The 18468-nt window shown below is 39.1% G+C and overlaps 1 long non-coding RNA gene across 1 annotated transcript in view; it reads right to left on the reverse strand.

Annotated features, from left to right (window-relative positions):
• Positions 1-18468, reverse strand: part of LOC139596135 (uncharacterized) — a 77423-nt gene that overhangs the window by 27352 nt on the left and 31603 nt on the right. The window contains exon 3 of the long non-coding RNA XR_011681257.1: positions 17730-17824. This is a non-coding gene — a long non-coding RNA (uncharacterized lncRNA). The remainder of the gene's footprint in view (positions 1-17729; positions 17825-18468) is intronic.

Raw genomic sequence — 18468 nt, forward strand, 5'->3', positions numbered from 1 at the left:
TCCAAATCCTGTCTCTCAAGTATAAGTTACACTGGGGTTTTTTGTTTGTTTTTCTATTTTTTAATAAGATCACATAGTGGGGAAAATTCAACTTAATGGGATAAATCAGCAAATATGAAATCAATCAGACATTCAGTTTTTTATGTTCCTTTTTTTTCATTCTCAGAATTTAAGAATATAAAATGGATACTGCTATTTGAAGTGTGAATTACAATAGCTGCAGATGCTGCCTAACCCCTATTTGCACTGTATTAGCAGAAGAATTGTACTTATGTAATGAAGACAATGTCCACTGCTGATATAGATGACACATTAAAGATTTAAAATTGCATGTGTTTGCAAAGTGCATTTCAGAACCTTCAATTTCCAAAGTCCATTGTGCTTTCAATTATCTTCCCACCCAGGCAAACTAGGGAGAGACTAATCAAGCATAATGTCCTCACATACTTCCCAGTATGCCTTCCTCAGAGAGGGCAAAGGGCACTGTCAGATCAGGATTGCAGCTTGCTCTGCCATGGGAAACACTGGTATGATTTACAGTTTATAGTCTCCATCACTAAATGTAGCCATTAGTAACAGTAAGCCTAGCTACAAAATAAGCATTTGTTATTTAAAGTTTTCCCACATGACTTTTGAGATAATTTTAGCATTTATAAATTATTTTGGTAGTGGTCAGTTAGCTTCCAGAAAACAAACAAACAAACAAACAAACAACTAAAAAAACCCAAACAAAATGGAAAAAAAAACCAAACCAAAAGAAAAAATACCAGCCTGGGGTAAATATTCCAGTAATGTATTTAAGGCTCAAGCATTGATCTGACTGTAAATATTTGTTTTTTGAATAACACCCATATTAGCTGCTGCAAATGCATCTAATATGGGTGTTATTCAACCTGTGCATCTCTCATATGCAAGTAGATGGGTTATTTACTGATTTCTCCTCTGGAATAAAAGGGCATGATCCAGACAGTCCTCTAATTGCCTCCTGAACTGGAGGTGTGTAGGCTGTCACATAAAAGAGAACTTTCCTTCAGAGATGAGGGCTGGCCACTCACTCACTCACTCACTCACTCACTCATTCACTCACTCACTCACTCACTCACTCACTCACTCACTCACTCACTCATTCACTCACTCACTCACTCACTCACTCACCCACCCACCTCTGTGCTGAGACTGCTCACATTAAACTCTCACTGCCAGGACAATGAGCACGTTTGACACTTGTCTCTCACAAACACCAAGCCCTGGCATTGTAGGATCACAGGGTGCTTTGGGCTGGAAGGACCTTACAGATCATCTTGTCCCAGCCCACTGCCACGGGCAGGGGCACCTTCCACTAGACCTGGCTCCTCCCTCCAACCAGTCCTTGAGCACTTCCAGGGATGGGACACCCACACCTTCTCTGGGCAACCTGTGCCAGTGCCTCACCACTCCTGGAGTGAAGAATTTCTTCTTTATCTAACCCAAATCTACCCTCTTTCAGTACAATTTTATCTTCCCAAGCCCAGGTTCACTACTGTTCTAGATACATCCATCAGTGCAGCCAGGATTTGCTAGGATGCTACTAAAGAAAACTTCTACTTCCAATTCAAATTAACTCAGTTTGTCCAGTTACCAACTTTGATATCTCTCTCCCTGACTCCAGACTTTCCTGAAAACCTCATTTGCTTCTACCTGCAGGACTCTTGCAATGCTTTCTCCCCAGGGGGTTTCTTCAATAACTCAAAGAGTAAATGCTTGGCACTTATTATCAGGACAGGAGGAAATTCATGTAAGGTTCTGCAGATGACCTAGTTTTGTACACCCAGAAGAGCAAAACTCCAGGACAGTTGAACAGAAGGGTCAAGGTAAGAACCACCCCTGCTGATGTACGAGCCCTTTCCTCTACTCAGGTAGTGAAAAGCAGAGCAGCTGAGGAGTTTTATCCCCCTGTGTAACTTCATATGCACAAACCATAAATGCATAACCAGGAACAGCACAACATGTGCCTCTGAACATGGTCCTTTAAATATGTAAATCATCTTATCAATAATAATAATGAAATACTAAGTTTGGTTTATCAGAATCTACCAAAAGTGCAGCTGTCACAGTAAAAGTAATTGGTCAATGGAACATTATTTCATGATATTGAAAAAAGGTACCAATGCTTTTGGAAAAAAAAAGAGCTTTCAATACAGGAATAATGTGAAATTATTAAGTTGGTTCAGCTCAGAAAAAACATAATTTTTAATCACAGTATTTTGTAAGCCACAAATGGAATTCATTTTCACAATTCATGAATTAAAGATATGCTTTGAAATTGAGTTCAGCATCCTAAAAGCATATATTACATATCTATACAGCAAACTTGGGCACTAATGTAAACCAAGTTCTATTTACATTTTGATTGCTACCTCATATCTATCAATTAATGTACTGTATTCATAAAACACAACCTTCAATACCCAGCTGATGTGAAGAACTTCCATATGTATTCCAGGCTCAGTCTCTGAAGACTACTTTGTTGGTAATGCTATGTGTGAAGTTAAGTACTGTACTTGTGTTTTTATCTATCCAAAATGTATTTATCTCAAGTTCTCTCAACCCATTTTTCCTAGACAAATTTCATGCCTTAAAAATACAGCCTAACAGCATTAAAGCAACAAACAGCAGGATTTTGTGTACATGTTAAGAGACTCTAACAAATTGCATTTGAACTATTTAAACCTTTTCTTTCACTGAACCCAATAATAATTTTGATTCAGAGAATGACATTTTCCTCATTTAAAACAAACACAAGAACCAAACCTCATTTTCCATTGGCTTTAATAGGAGTTTTTGATATGCACAGCCAACAGACCTGGTCCACCTGTTAGACTCTGGCAATAAGAATACAGGGGAGGTCAAAGTGCCTCTTCACTCACACATTTACTGTGAATAAAACAGCCTGTGGGAGATGCCAAACCCCACTTCTTTTTACACCCATGTGATTCAATAGCATTGTGAATGTGAACAAGGGAGGCTGGACTGGTGTCACTGTGCTTGTGACTGACCTGCAGAACAAGCCAGAATATACCTCAAGTGATGGATTTGATCAGACAGACAGCAAGCTGAATATTCAGATAGAACAAAAGCATCACTGAAAATTGCACAGGTTATCTCTGTAAATACAAAATGCACACACAAACCATGAATGCTATGGGGCTAAACCCACTCCTCTCTCCCTCACTCTCTCAAATCAGCACTCTCAGTAATCTGAAGCCAGTTTATTGATTCCTCTGGCTGCTGGGAAGGAGGTGGTGCTTACACTGAAAGAAACAACTCAGCATGTCAGACAAGAGCCTTTCAGAACAGACCACAGCTCGGTGCATCAAACTTCTTTAAAGCAAGAGAGATTATTTGTCTCAAACAGGTTGAGTGCTGGTTGCATCCTGTGCTCAAACCCCTTGAGAGGCACCATGTGTCCGTGCTCTGGAGGCAGATGTTTGTCAGGCATGGCTCCATGGGCTGTTTGGGCAGATCAGAGGCTGTGCAGAGCACAGCACCAGTGTGAGGGGAGGAACAGAAACTGCTTTGCTGTGAGAAAGAATGGCTCCATCAGGAGCTCAGCACAGTAAAGCAGGGCTGGGGCAGGCACACAGGCAGTGCAGCTGGCAGAGCCAGAGATCCCTGGTGTGCACACGGGCTGGTGAAAAGCTTTGTGCCATGGCAGAGGGGCAGTGCCCACCAGGGGGGATTTCATGGCTCTGCCACTGAGCTCTTAAAGGATTGGGTTGCAGCACCCCACGTGAAAAGATCTCCTGCAGTGATCTTTGCCAGTTCATTTCAAAATCTGGCCCCAGTGCTATCAGTCATGCTGGATGAGACTCACAGTTTATTCAGGTAACCAGAGCCTGTTTGTTTTCACTGCAGTCCCAAGAGGCTGCCACTCAAGGAGGAAGTCTGGCACACAGGATTGGGAAGCTGCACTTGGGAGCTTTTATCTCAAAGCTTTCTGCACATTTGCCATTTTTCTGTGTACCTGGCACACCAGTGTGGGTGCTTCCCAGGCAAGGGAACCTCCTCACTCTGTGCCTCTCTCAGCTCTGCACTGGGAGGCTCAGGGTGAGCATCACTTCATTACAACATGCTAACACTGACATGCTGTCATCGTGCCTACAAAGAGATGCTTCCAGGAGAAGGAAGGTTTATCACTACATGAAGCATTGGAAATTACAATGTTTAATCTGGCAGAAACCACTTTTCTGCAAATAGACTTCCAGAGTCGACTATGATGTTGTCTTTTTTTCTGACTACTTTATTTTCCTGCTCTGAAAGGCTCCTGCCACAATAAAAAAACAACATTGCAATCGGAACAAATCTGACACCAGGGAATCTTGGTACCTCAGCAGACAGATGAATGACAATTTAGGCTATTTTTTTTTTTGCTAATATCATCTGGAGATGATATTGTTATAAATCTTTTGGTGAACCTTCCCCTAGAAAGAGAGGGAATAGAGGACAACAGCAAACTTCATCTGTTTAAAGGTTGCTCTTGGCAGTTGGAAGATCTTTAAGCATTATTCAGCTCATAACAATGTTTTGTGTTGTTTTTTTTTTCCATCCTTTTATAGCCCAAACCTTCAAAAAAGTTGCTGAGGGCATCCCAAACATATTCAGCTATTACATGCAAGTGGGTAATAAAGGGACATAAGTTCCTACAACAACAGAAGATAATCAGCTTCACACATTGAAGTCTCAAGCATTTCTATATTCACCCTTTATAGAAACCCTCGCCAGCTCATTGATTCACTCTGTGAGATTTAGAAGGTTCCTTTGCTGTCACCAAATTAGCAAAGATGCTAAAAGGTGTGAGGAAATTTCTGTGGTTTTTGCATTTACTCCTGGTAAATAAAGATAAGAAAATAAATTTTTAAAAAATATAACATAGTGATCATTATGAATCAGTTATCAGCTCTAGGCCCTCAGAGTAAGTGGCAGGAGCTAATGTATCCTTAGTTTGTCTCCTCAGGATTTTCTCCAGTCATGAAACCATCAATCATATTGGAACAAGGCCTTTCAAGTATCTTCCCTTGACTCTGTGTGGATTGAAAAATATAATTGTTTGTTAAATCTCCTTCAGAAGAAATTATTAAAAGAATTTGGATTTGTGTAGATTTATGTATTCATATAGAATCACAGAATAAATGGATTTTTATGATAGGTCTATGTTTGGGAGGATTATTTAAATTTGCTACACAGATATGACCTACATTTTCAAAAAACAGTAATAATTTCTCAAGAAGACTTTGATATTATCTGTGCTTGTCAATTTGTTGAGATTTGGGACAAAGAGTTTCTGAAATCTGACTAAAAAATCAAGTTATGTAGTTAATATTTACTAAAAAAAACCTCAACCTTTTTATTTCTAGTGTTTATGATTTAGGATTACACAAAGAAAGCTCACATGTCACTTTTCCATCAGCAATGAGTTTCTTTACTCTTTGAAATTGTTACCATGTACCCACTGAACAGTTTTTTGGTAACTTTCTAATGGAAAGGGAAAAATCAAGGAGCTTTATTACACAGTCTCTTTAGAGTAGAAACCTTCACCTTATGTGAAGGCCTATTTAAAGTGAAAGAAATTTAAAAGATTACTTTGTAGTAAGAAGATACATTTTAATCTAGCAGAGCACTATTAGTTTTCAGAAATCAAATGTCTGTCATATGAGAACATTTACAGGACATATTAGAGAAACCATTTATGTGTTTTATGAACTCAAAATTAAAACTAATTTGAATGTCAGCTTTCAAACTTGGGAGTTCAAAGCCTTGTTTCAGGTTTTCATACTGATGTTGCTGCATTTCCAAGATCGTGGGGGAAAAATTGGATAGAATGGATTGTTAGTACATGTTGAAAGAAGCAGAGCAATAATTGACAGTGACCCATGAGAATGGCCAGGCCAGACTGACAATCTAGACAACAAGGGGTCTGTGGTAAGAAAGGGAAAGAAGGACCTGGAGATATTTTCTAAAGGGAATTCAGAAAGTAACCAGGTAACCTTTTTAACAGCCTGTGAGCAGAGCACGTGGTGCATGGAATCCCTCTGAACAGAGGGTGGTGACCTGAACACAATATTCAGCATATTCAGATTCACCTGAGTCTTGCTCCTGCTGAAGACAGGGCAGTGAAACTCTCTGCTCATCCCCAGTGAGCAGCAACACTGCAGTAGTTTTGTGGGAAGCACAGAGCTCACAGCACCTCTAGCACAGTGAGAGGGTAAATTAACCAGTGAGGGAAGAAGGGATTCTCACTGGGTATTGCAGAGCTGTTATAATCAGCTATCAAAGAGCATTTCTGCAGCACTAGAGTAGAACAAGGGGTGACTTAGGCTGTCCTCACTGCTGTGCCTCTCATGGGGTGCATCAGATCAGAAATTTAGACATGAGAACTATCTATGCATCGCATACATTAGCATCATAATTGCCACTGAAACTGAGTTCTCATTGTTCAGTTCAGCATAATAATTGCAATCTTGGAATCAGTCCAGGTTCAGTACAGTTAGTTTATAAACAACATCCAATTAAACTCCTTGGAATATGTTCCCTATCAGTTTCTGAGAAACAGGTTAACAAGACACCTATTTTTTCATGAGCTGGAATTGTACAGTTTATCTACAAAGTTTTAGTCATGTGTCCTGTAACATACCAGTGAGAACCAGGCCTAAAATCTTGCAAGAAATTAACTGTCCTATTGGAATTAGCATGAGACTATAAAATGCCCTACAAACAAGTTTTGGCACTCAGATGGCTGAAACACTGTGTATGAAACACTTTTGAGATGAGTATCCCTTGACAGTCACAATCTGTGGTGTTACTCATTTCACCTGCAGGGAGAGAGGACAGCTTGCCCCTCTACAGAGGTGATGGAATTGGGAAAACCAGAGAGTTCTCAACGAGCAGAAAGTCAGCAGTATGGGCACAGGCACAGGAGGATGTAAATTCCTGACTCTGCTCATGCACTCCCCTCCCTCCCACACTGCCAGGCCACTCTGCCCACCTGCACACCATGTGGGCTCCTCTCTGGGAGCAGGGGCTGCGCTCTCCCCCTGACTTCACTGCACCCTCGCACATCCACAGAGCAGCAGCGTGTGACAGATGATGGACTGAGATCAAGACAGAGGAGGAAGATAACGTCAGTCTGCCCGTTCATACAGCTGCTGGCCACCTTTCATTCTTCCCAAAGTTTGGCCCTACAGCCGTAAAGCAATTCAGGACTGTCACAGCTCCAGCTCTCACTGCCTGCTACAAAACCAGCAACCTACAAACAAACCTGTGCTTAGGAGTACTGACAATCATGCCAGGTCCTGCAGCCATTTCAGTGCCTTCAGTTTTCCCTTTCTGGTGTTCTGTGGCTTTCTTTTTGCTGCTGCACAACCTTTTGTCTTTCTCTCTACTCATGTTCTCCCTCACTCAACTGAGAAAATTCACAACATTGAATTCAGTCCCACAAATAACTGCAGCTGTTTGTTTTTTGTTGACCTGACAATATTTTCAGGGGGAAACCCATTTGATCTTTTAAATTTTAAATAATGTTTTGTTTGAAACCTTAGTCATGCTCAATTATAACTAAAAAGCCCTATTATTTAAAAATTCAACTAAGTGAAACCAATGATTTACAGGCATGTTAAATCACAGATCTGATAAGGTTGATTACTCTGATGTGCTGCCATGTGCATAAATGCTTGTGGTAACTCTAAATGAGCTGCCCCCTCTATAGTGCAGGTGTGTGAGCAGCTCAGGTGTGTGATCAGGAGCACCAGCTCAGGTGTGTGAGCAGGAGCACCAGCTCAGGGGTGTGAGCAGCTCAGGTGTGTGATCAGGAGCACCAGCTCAGGTGTGTGATCAGGAGCACCAGCTCAGGTGTGTGAGCAGGAGCACCAGCTCAGGGGTGTGAGCAGCTCAGGTGTGTGATCAGGAGCACCAGCTCAGGTGTGTGATCAGGAGCACCAGCTCAGGTGTGTGAGCAGCTCAGGTGTGTGATCAGGAGCAGCAGCTCAGGGGTGTGAGCAGGAGCACCAGCTCAGGTGTGTGAGCAGGAGCAGCAGCTCAGGTGTGTGAGCAGGAGCAGCAGCTCAGGGGTGTGAGCAGAAGCACCAGCTCAGGCACCACAAAGCTCCAGTCCAAGTGGGTGCAAGAGCAGTACAACATCACCTTGTTTCTCCTGACTGCAGGGCTGGGTTGTCCCACATTCTCCCAGAGCTCAGTGTCCTTTGCAGTGCAGCACACCCTCATGTGCTTTGCTGAGACTCAAAGTCCTAAGACTTCAAACCCCAAGGCATTCAAAAGAGAATACAGGATTTTCAATTTACATCTTTTTTTAAATTCAACTCTCTCTTAGTGTATAACCCACTCTGTACCTTCCATTTCAATATCCTTTTATTGATGTCATACGTCATGTCTTGAGGACTTTTATTAGGAAATGGTACCTGCACAATAAGACACTACAACAACCTTGTGTTTTGCTAAATATCAAACTTGACACTGTTACCTGTTCTACTCTAGTACCTAAAGAGGAAAAAAAAAAATCAATGAGGATGTTTATAAAGAGTCAGAAAAGAGAACTAGGCAGTAGGCTGGAACTGTTTCCTCCACGTTTTAAACTCATGTAATACCAATATCTTAAAAACTGTGTTACTTTCAATTTTTCCTAGGACAAGACAGGTGATAAGGAAGAACTGTCTGTGTGGTTTTTTTGGACTTTACCCTTTCCTTTTCTCTCAATCCCTCCTTCTCACCAGATTCCCATATTTATAAATCACAAGAAAACAAAAAAAAAACCAAACCCTCCCATTGAGACTGTGAACAAAGAATTCGTGTCTGAAAGATCAGAGCATATAACAACAAAAATTATATTACTGCAGTCAGATATTGAAGATGTTAAGTCCTTATGAAATTGACTACATGACTGAGCGATTTTATGCCTTTTTAAAAATTTATTTCTAATCTAGCAGATGTTTTTCAGATTGTTATCTATGCTAAATTTACACAGGACTGAAAAAAAAAGTCATCTAACAACTAAAAAGGACAAGAAAAGGAAATGACACTAATAAAACTCTTCTTTTGATTCTGACTTTAAAAGTTTGCTGATGGATTTATTTGATTATGTTGAAATCAGGTCTCTAACTAAACACTACTGCAATTTCTCAAATCTCAGAATACTTTGGTTAACTTGATAGCAAATCTTTGCATTCTACTGCCTAGAATATCAATATCTACGGAAATACTCCAGAAACTAATATCCAGATGAAACTTCAATAGACTGCAATCCCATATTTCCTTATGTGCTTTTTCCTTTGTCTCCAAATTATGTTCAAGAATTTTTTTTTAGTCTTCTGTAAGGAATTTTGATTAAGTTCCATTAAGTGCCTAATTCCTCAGAAGGTGTATTTCTGAGTGGTTCCATTGATGTATGCCAATTACACCAGCTGACAAACAGCCACTGCATTACAAAAAAAATCCATATTTTTAATGACTCCCTTGCTGTCCTCCATGTCTGTGTGTATGTCATGACACACAGCTTCCCACCATCTGCACTTCTTCCTTTATATATCCACGCATTTTGTATTATAAATTGCTTGGCTGTGATGTATCTTGACATTTGACATAACAGCAGGGCTGGGGGGAGCGTAAGTGCTGATCATTAGATTATTGTTGAAGTATTCTCTCCTTTCCTCCCCTGCTCCCTGTGTTCCCTGGAGACACAGGTGTTAATAAAATCAAACAAAATGAAAATGGGTAAATTATTGCAAGCTATGAACACCTACATTGTGCCATGCCTCACTAGTTTCCAATACCACCTCATTCTTGAGACAACCAGAGAAAAAGATGCAATTTCATCCTGTAGACTGGGTGGTATAAGGAAAGGACAAAAGAGACAAGATATTGCAATCCAAAGGTCAGTGACCCACTCCCTTGTATAATTATAGCATTTCATTTATATCCTACCAATCTGTCTTTGGATGGCTGATAGTAAATTAAGTAGCTAAAAAAGAACAATTTTGAAAATTCCCTAATAACTAATAACTGAGCTCTAAACCTAGAGCATCATATAGGGAGATGAGCACAAGTATCAACTTGGAATTTCTTTACCAAAAAATAATTTTAAGAATACTCTAGGACTCAGATCTGACCTAGATCTGTGTCTCACTAGTTTGCTTCAGGATTCTTGAAAACAGATTTAACACTTACTCTAAACACCTCAGAGATTTTGTAGAGCTTCAAGGGTCTGAGTCATCCTGGAGTGCAATATACATCCAACTGACTCTTGCAGGATGGATGCACTTTATACCTCTTTAAAATGCAGGTAGAACATTTTTGTGCTGCATTCCTCATTTCCCATGATCAAGCACAAAACTCTTCCCCTGCATTCTCCCAAGAAAGTTTCATGCAGTAACAAAAACTGAGTGAGAACATTAATGTTGATCCTTTTGCTAATATATATTAACAGTTTATATCTAAATTTAACAGTGGCCCACCTTTAGTAATTAGCAGAGCCCAACACTTCCCCAGCCTGCTAGCCATTGCTATTGGAACAGCACTGCACAGCTCTTCAGTCTCATCTACTGCACAACCAGAGGAGCACAACAGAAAGCAAATTCTAGATCTGTAGAGCTGATCAGAGAATCACTCAGTGTCCCTCCATTCAGTGCATGCAGTGCCAGTGACCTACCAGGGTCACTCTGGCACAGCATGTTTTACACTTTGATACAAACTGCTAAAATGCTGTAGATTACAGAATTTTATAAGAAACCACATGGGAAATAATTCTCTCTAAAGGGTTGTAGGAACAGAACAAATTAAACACTTGCTGTGAATAATACTGGAAACTCAACTATTAAGGCCAGATACTTCAGAGCACTCCAATCCCTACAGCTGCTGGCAGCCAGGTCACACCCATTTCATTTACACACTAAATATTGACCAGAACTTGGAATTCAAGACTGCAGCTTTATAGAAACAAGCCAGTAACTTTCCACTTGAAAAGCTGTCTAACTGTATTTATCTCAACCAGAGCACAGTAATTAATACTCATAGCAAAAGGGGATTATGAAAACACAAGAACGTGTGAGGATGCTGATGGGACTGAGCAACTGGCACCTAAGACACACATGCAGCAGGCCCATGGAGTGACAGAAGGAGAGGACAACAGTGTATGTGTAGCTGTCTTCACACACAAGCACAGAAAAACTTTTTTCTCTGCTTTGTTCCACAAGTAATCCAGGAAAAGTCTTGGTACTTGTACCTAATACATTTATTACCACTGATTTAATGGCTTTATTTGACTGCTACAGGCACCCACATCTGAGACATCCCTGATCCCAGGCTAATCAAAGTAACAGTGCCTGGCACATGTTCCATTCTTCAGGGGTAAGTACTAGATCTGTTACAGGTTTAAATCTGCATGTGTTGCATATTTCTGGATTTATATCTTACATGAATATGACCAATAAAAAGTGGACAGAAGTTTAGAGCTCCGGAAAGAACTTGTCAACAGCATTTTAAGGTGAAAAAAAAAAAAGAAAAATAGGAGGTTTTGATCTGCAGAATGTGAAGTGTAACAATTAAAGCAGAAGGGTAGATACTTTGAGCTCATTAAAATTTCTTTTGAAGATGAAAGTCATTAGATTTCAATGAGAACTTGGAGCAGAAGCTCACAATGACATGAGAATATTTAACCTGTAGTCTACAGTGCTTCAAGCAATTGAAAGTATGATAAATAATTGCTTGGCTGTAGTAACCACATAGAAGGAAAAAAAGGATTACCCTAATCAAACACAGTCAGTGTGGTGCTGCCTGTCTCTGTGCTCCACATTTCATTCTGAAAGTTTGCAGTTATAAAAACGGAAATCCTGAGTTCTTAAAGAGGAAATTGTAAAGGATTTATTTTCCTGCCACCTCCAAGAAAACTTTGATAATATTCAGGGTCAGCTCTTCAGCTGGCATGATCAGCAGAGCTCTGTGGAAACCAGTGGATCATTGCCAACTTGTAACAGCTGAATGTCTGCTTTTACAACAGGGAAAACTTTATTTTAGTTTTTTTTTATCCATATCTCTTTTATTTTTTTCCTCTTTGAATTAGGAACATTAATAGCCAAATACATTTTTTGTTGTCAGGAATACCTGTCCTCCAAGCTACAAGACTCATATTTTTATGTGAGTTGCACCAGTGATTCTTACTCATATTTCAGTATCACCACAAAGCACAAGCCAGGACTCAAGCCAGGACTGTACAATCCTTTACCACACAGGTATTTTTAAGTTATGTCTGTGCAAAAAGCCAAATACTAATGTAACAGAGGCCTAAAGCACAGATAATGGACCCTCCTGAAAAGGCAGGGTGAGCTTGTCTTAGACAGCGTTATCATGGGAAACAGTACTTCTCAAAGGAAGCCATTTAGCAAGGAAAAATGAAAACATTTTATTCTGCATATATTGAAAAAAGCAGGTTTTTTCTTCTGTATGAAGAAAGTGCTCTAGGGAAGGTAAGTGATTTTGTGAAGCCTTTTGATTTTGACGATAATCTTCTTTGGGGCTCAGGGAATACATTTCTGACTGATTTGGGTTGCATAAACAGGCTTTTGTAGGTCCACAGCCAAGAAACATGATGGTAAGGGATGACTAGCATGATGTTAGGCCAATAACCATCCATTTCTAAAGAGACAAAGGGAAAAACCCAGAAACATGCTCATCTACAACAAAACAAAAATATTTAAATAAAGACCTAGAGACTTTTAGCCAAAATAGCCCTTAAGAAAATTTCCCAAGAGATTGGAGCTCTAGGCTGGAAGAAGAGTCACTGGGAAAGATGGCTTTTGGAAAGCACAAGTTTTTATTTAAATGAGAATGGAATGTTTGGAAAAGATTATGATGGATGACCTTCCTAACTTCTCAGAGGATCCATCAACCCAATAATTTTCTCATTTGATTGGTAATGAAAGAAACTAGTTACACTTCTTGCTCTGGTAAAACAATCTCAGAGTCTGCAGTCTCATATCTCAGGTGACTGCCTGGACCACCTAAGAGCTGCTGAGTTTGGGCATATCTGTGTCAATGTTCTTTTTTAGACCTTTCACAAGATATGTGATCAATATATCCATTTTTTCCCACAAATCCTTTGCAAGGGAAGAAGAACCCAAAAGTTAAGAAGGAAAGACACATTATCTGAGATGTACTCTGTTAATCGATACTGACAGCTAAAAAACACTGTAACCTTTCTGAAAAATCTGTTATCTGATTGGATCCTCAGATTTCAACTTGATAAGCAATAATACCAAGTTACATCTAGTTTGTTGCAAAGGAGGTCTTTTGCTATCACTTTCTGCTGGAAATCCCACCATTGGTGAAACTGAGAAAAGCTTGTTAAGGGCCTGTTTCACTGGAAGATTCTTTATCTGCTTCTGGCTCTTTAGCAATAAAAATTAAAAAAAAAAAAATTTTGTTACATGCAGCTGCTGAAGAATGTGGGTGTACAAGATCTCGTGTTGCAATGGCTTCTGTGACTGTTCTACAGTAAAGAGCAGTAAAGACCAGGCCATGACAGTGGCCACCATGAAAAACCTTTGCCACAGTCACTGGCAAATACTTCAGTGGAGCAATGTGCTCTGCATTTGCAAACACTGTTAAAAACATTTCCCCAGAATCTGAGACAAAACTCCCATTATATCTTTAAATAATTCAAGCAAATTGAACCCTTTCCTGAATATATCCTGAAATAAGAATATTTCTTTAAATTTTTTCTAATAAAAGATTAAAAAAATCTAAATATTTGAGATAGCAAGGGGAAAAAAGGTTAAAATATAAGGGCAAACTTACATAGAATCCTCCCAGTACATCTCTGAGTAGCTCTCTAAGCACTGTACATTTAAGATCTCTACCACAGAACAAAGATATTCCTTTGCTGCTTTGTTACTGCCTAGCCCTACAACCAGACTATCTAGGACTAAATCTGAAAGCAGAATTCAGGCATGCTGTAGCATTCTATGCTTAGAAAATCCATGGCTCTTGTAGTATTCATAATCCTATGATGTTAAATTTAGCTGGTCAAATTCTGCTCTTACTTGTACTTCACATCTGTCAACTTAGGGTGTACAGGGTATATCAAGGCAGCATTTAGCTCAGAATAGGGAGATAATTGATATTTGAAATACATTTCATCTTTTGAAAGCCATATTTGTTCAATAATAAATGCAGGAACAAGCATCTCCAAGGTCATGCAATCTGTGCTCTTTCCCACTCAGCTAAAGGTGGTATTAAGGAGCTTAAATGAGAGAAATATTGTCATTTGGTTATGTAGCATAGTGTACCTGATGTCATCCTTCTGACACTTGGCACACTTTGTTTAACAAGGAATTCAGCTGGGGCACAGGAGCTGTGGGGCAGCTCCAGGCTGAGGCAGGCTGTGCATGTGCCCACACTGTGAAGTGGATAAATTGCTTTCTTAATTATATAAACATATACTAATATTATCAGTTTGCCTTACTTTTACAAAGAAATATTAAAAAGTCTTGCAAACAAGCACATAGAGCACTGATTCCTCAAGCGTCCCACTGGAGTGCCAGAGGCTTAGTCCTATTAAAAATAGTCCTGTTAAAATGCCTTAGTTGTAGTGAAAAATTGATCTAAAATTTCAGGTAACATTTTAAAGCTGTCTTCCTCAGGTAAGTAAAAATCATCAGAGCAAGTAAACTTACCCTAAATAACATTTACTGTCTTTAAAATGTCTTCATTGTCTTATATTATGTACATAGGAATATAAATCACAGCTGGTCAGAGAGCCCAAGGTGAGAGAAGACATCTATGAAGGTGACTTAGTTTTTTCCTCTGACCCTTTACAGCAGTCATCCAAACCAGAAAACATAGTGATAAAAATTGCAGTAAATGCCTGTAGTGTACACAGTGTGTGTGTTTCAGAGGGGCACAAAATGCAGTGTTTTCTTTTGACTGTGCAACAGAGGACACAAGTTATTAGCAATGTTGTAATGAACACTTCTGTGCACAGATGTAATGACTGTAGGGATTAATATTGAAATTCTGTTTCAAATGGTCAAAAAAATGGGTAAGCAGTGAAAAATTGTTTGTATTGTTACACTTTCAAACCTTTGATGCAAAAGACCAAAACTAGGCCTTTTGAAGTGATTTTTATGCACTACACCAAGAAATTCCAATCATTTGTGCTCAAACTCTCAAAAATGTCATTCCAAAATTTTCAGCAGAGCTTAAAAAAATTTCAGAAACAAAGAGCTGGGAACAACAAAACTAGCTGAACTCAGCCTTTTGATCTCATTGTGTGTAACTAAATGATTTTCTTTTGGGGGCTTTTTAAAAGTTATTTAGCACCAAAACAGAACCTGGTGAAGCACTGTCACTCCTTTTCATTACTGGAAACAACTTTATTTTTTAAAAGTCCTAGAAAATCTAGACAGATTTCCTTTACAGATATTTTAGGTTAAATAGGTAGCTGCATGTCTACTTAATCACAGGCACTTGCATACTTGAACTTGCTCTGAGCTTGTCTGATGAATTATCTCTGATTAATTTTCTTTGTTTTACACAAAGGCATTGTCTCCCATCAAATAAAGCAACAAAATAGATGTTTGAGGACAACACAATCCTTCCCATATACAAGGTTAGGTATATTACAGTTTAGTCATGTGAAGCTGGTCAACACCTCAGAGTTTTACCAACATTAGTTTGATGTGTTCAGTGCCATCAGTTGCAACACTGAGGTTTAAATTTTAAAATAAAACTTCAGAGATAAAAGCATTTAGATATTTCTATCAGCTATACTACTGGAATGTGCATGCCTGCAGCATTATTTACAGTGTCAGATTCAAAGAGGCCGCTAGAAAATATCAGTTGATGTATTCAATGGTTTGTTTCCTAACCTGAGTCCCACAAGAGCCCCAATCAAAAATTATCAGTGCTATTTTTTCCACATTGTGCTTTTCCATTTCTAATTGTTTATAATTCTTCATAGAAGCCCTTTTAATTCAGCTACCCAATATAATACAGTATACATAATATTTTGCAAGACACAGCTTCTGCAACTGCCTCTATACCTTCAGGCTTTGTGACTTGATGCCATAATGGTCTTGATTTATTAGAAGATAAACCTTTTCCAATGCTTTTTCCTTTAAATAGTGAACTGTAAATAACCTATCCAATATGAAAAATGCTAAGTAGCTCCTTTGAAATTCTAATGGAGATTGTCTACAGTTACATCATCCACTGCAGAGTCTTTTTATTAATACTTTACTTGTATATATGGGAACATACAGGACAGTAACCTGCACATATACACATTTCTGTGTGAGTCTGTTTGAGACACAAAATTTGGGTGGGGTGCAGCTAGCATATTCCAAAACAGAAGGAAGTATTTTGTTGATGTATTTGTGTCTTATATATGACATGTGAATATCGTGGCATACCTTGATGTCAGCATCAGGATGGAGTGAGGACTGGCTGGGCCATGCACCATAATCCTTGTGTTTGAAGCTCTGACTCTGACCATATTAAACCCAAGTCCTGGGCTAACAAGCCTTCCTAATTACTCCTCTGTTCTCTCTCCCTACAGGCACCATATCTCTAGAACATTCTGCCACCAAGCAAGCTCTGCTCCACCTGCCCTCTGGTCAACCCCTGTAGAGCTCAGAAGATCTTTTCTCCCTGACAGCCTTAACCAAATCACTTTTCCAGGCCTGCCATTCTTCAGAACACTGTCAGGCTTTGTTACCACCAACCCACTATTTCCAGAACACAGTTAAGTGCTTATCACTTAAAACTTTAAACACTAATTGCTTAGTAATGAAAACTTGAATTGATTGGAGAGTAAACTTCTGCTAACTGACTGGCAGAATTCCAGCTCCAGTCCATAATAATCAAAATTCACTAAAATAGCATTTTTAAAGTCTTTTGTTTGAAAACCATTCTATACCCAGATGTGGGAAGATCTAGTTGCAAGGTAGTCATTTTAAGTGTTTCTAGGACTAAGCCAAAAAAAATGTTTCTGAATTAACAATAGCTAATTTGGGGTTGAATAAAATCTCTGTGTTCATCTTAAAAATGTCCACATTATTAAAAATCATATTTCTCCCTCCTTTATTTCACCTGCTTGTTTTGTCAGGTACATCAATCCCTCTTAGAAATGTATGCCTCAAGAGAAAGATACTCAGCTTCCTCCTAACCTGGTGCTCAGGATGGAGACTCTTCCATTGTCACTTTGATAGGATTTGCCATTGATTGCAAAGGTACTGTGTAACCTGAGGAACTTCCCTCGCCTTCTAAAACAGCATTCTGAATTTTCATGACTTCAGACAAAATACTGCAGCTAATTCCCTGTATATTCTGCTCATTTACTGTGGGTGCTGATGGAGCTGAGTAGGGATGTTTAATGCAATGTTACTTGAGAGACATTGGATCACATTGGATAATGAAAAGGAAATAAATGCAAACTGAATTCTTAGCATACTATTAACTATTAATGGCATTGGACTGGATTCCTCTTTCTAGTTTTTAGAAATTACAGAAGAAACACCCTGAAAACATGCAAAGCACCAGTGCTACTCCTTAGCATTTCCTAATTGTATTTAGTCCATGCTCAAAATCCCAACCCATTTCTTAAAGATCTCTTTCATGTCACAAGAGCTTTGCAGAGATTTTGGACAATGTTCCCAAACACAGACCAAGAGAGTTTCTTTTGCTTTTACCTTCAGGGCCACAATATGAGAAGCTTCTGGCACTCTGATGTTCTGTCACTTTTTAATGCAAACTCTGGAAGTTCACGGACACAACGCTGCACAATCTGAGGAAGATAAATCACAGTTACTTCAAGCCAGTTGACAGCAGTTTAAGCAGCTGCAATCATCAACCACCAAGGGAGTTTCTTCTTTTATCTTACTAAATGCAAAAGTATACCAGGAGCTGCTAATATCACTGGACTATCAGGAGTCCTGCTTTTACATAAATACCAGCAAGCAGTAAGTAAATTCTGTTGACGAAATGTAATAAAACAAAGACGGTTTCAAATATGACCATTCCCTGATGCATTCTGTAGCCCCCTCTTACTCACTTATTGCATGCTGCTGAGATTATAAGGTTTGCTTTTATCTGTCAGAAATCAATATTTCAAACATCGGATAAAAGAGGAAATTGAACTGGGAATAGGCTGAAGTGCTGTAAAAACTACAAAGCACAATTATCAAAAAGCACTTAAAGTACTTAATAGGACACACATATAAAAATGCTCAAATTAATGTCAGGGAACCATAATGAGAACTTTTTCTATGCTTTTTGATCCAAATGCAACGCAATTCGAGTGCAGCCTGGTCAGTCAATACAGTTTTCAATTTATATGAAACCCTAAGGATTTCTAGCAATCCATTTGCTAGAACTGAACCATTACATATGATTGGTTAATATTTCAATTTATTGAAAATACATTATTTT

Source organism: Agelaius tricolor, unplaced genomic scaffold (assembly GCF_023055355.1).
Source record: "Agelaius tricolor isolate 1412-34295 unplaced genomic scaffold, bAgeTri1.0.p SCAF_15, whole genome shotgun sequence".
NCBI lineage: Eukaryota > Metazoa > Chordata > Aves > Passeriformes > Icteridae > Agelaius > Agelaius tricolor.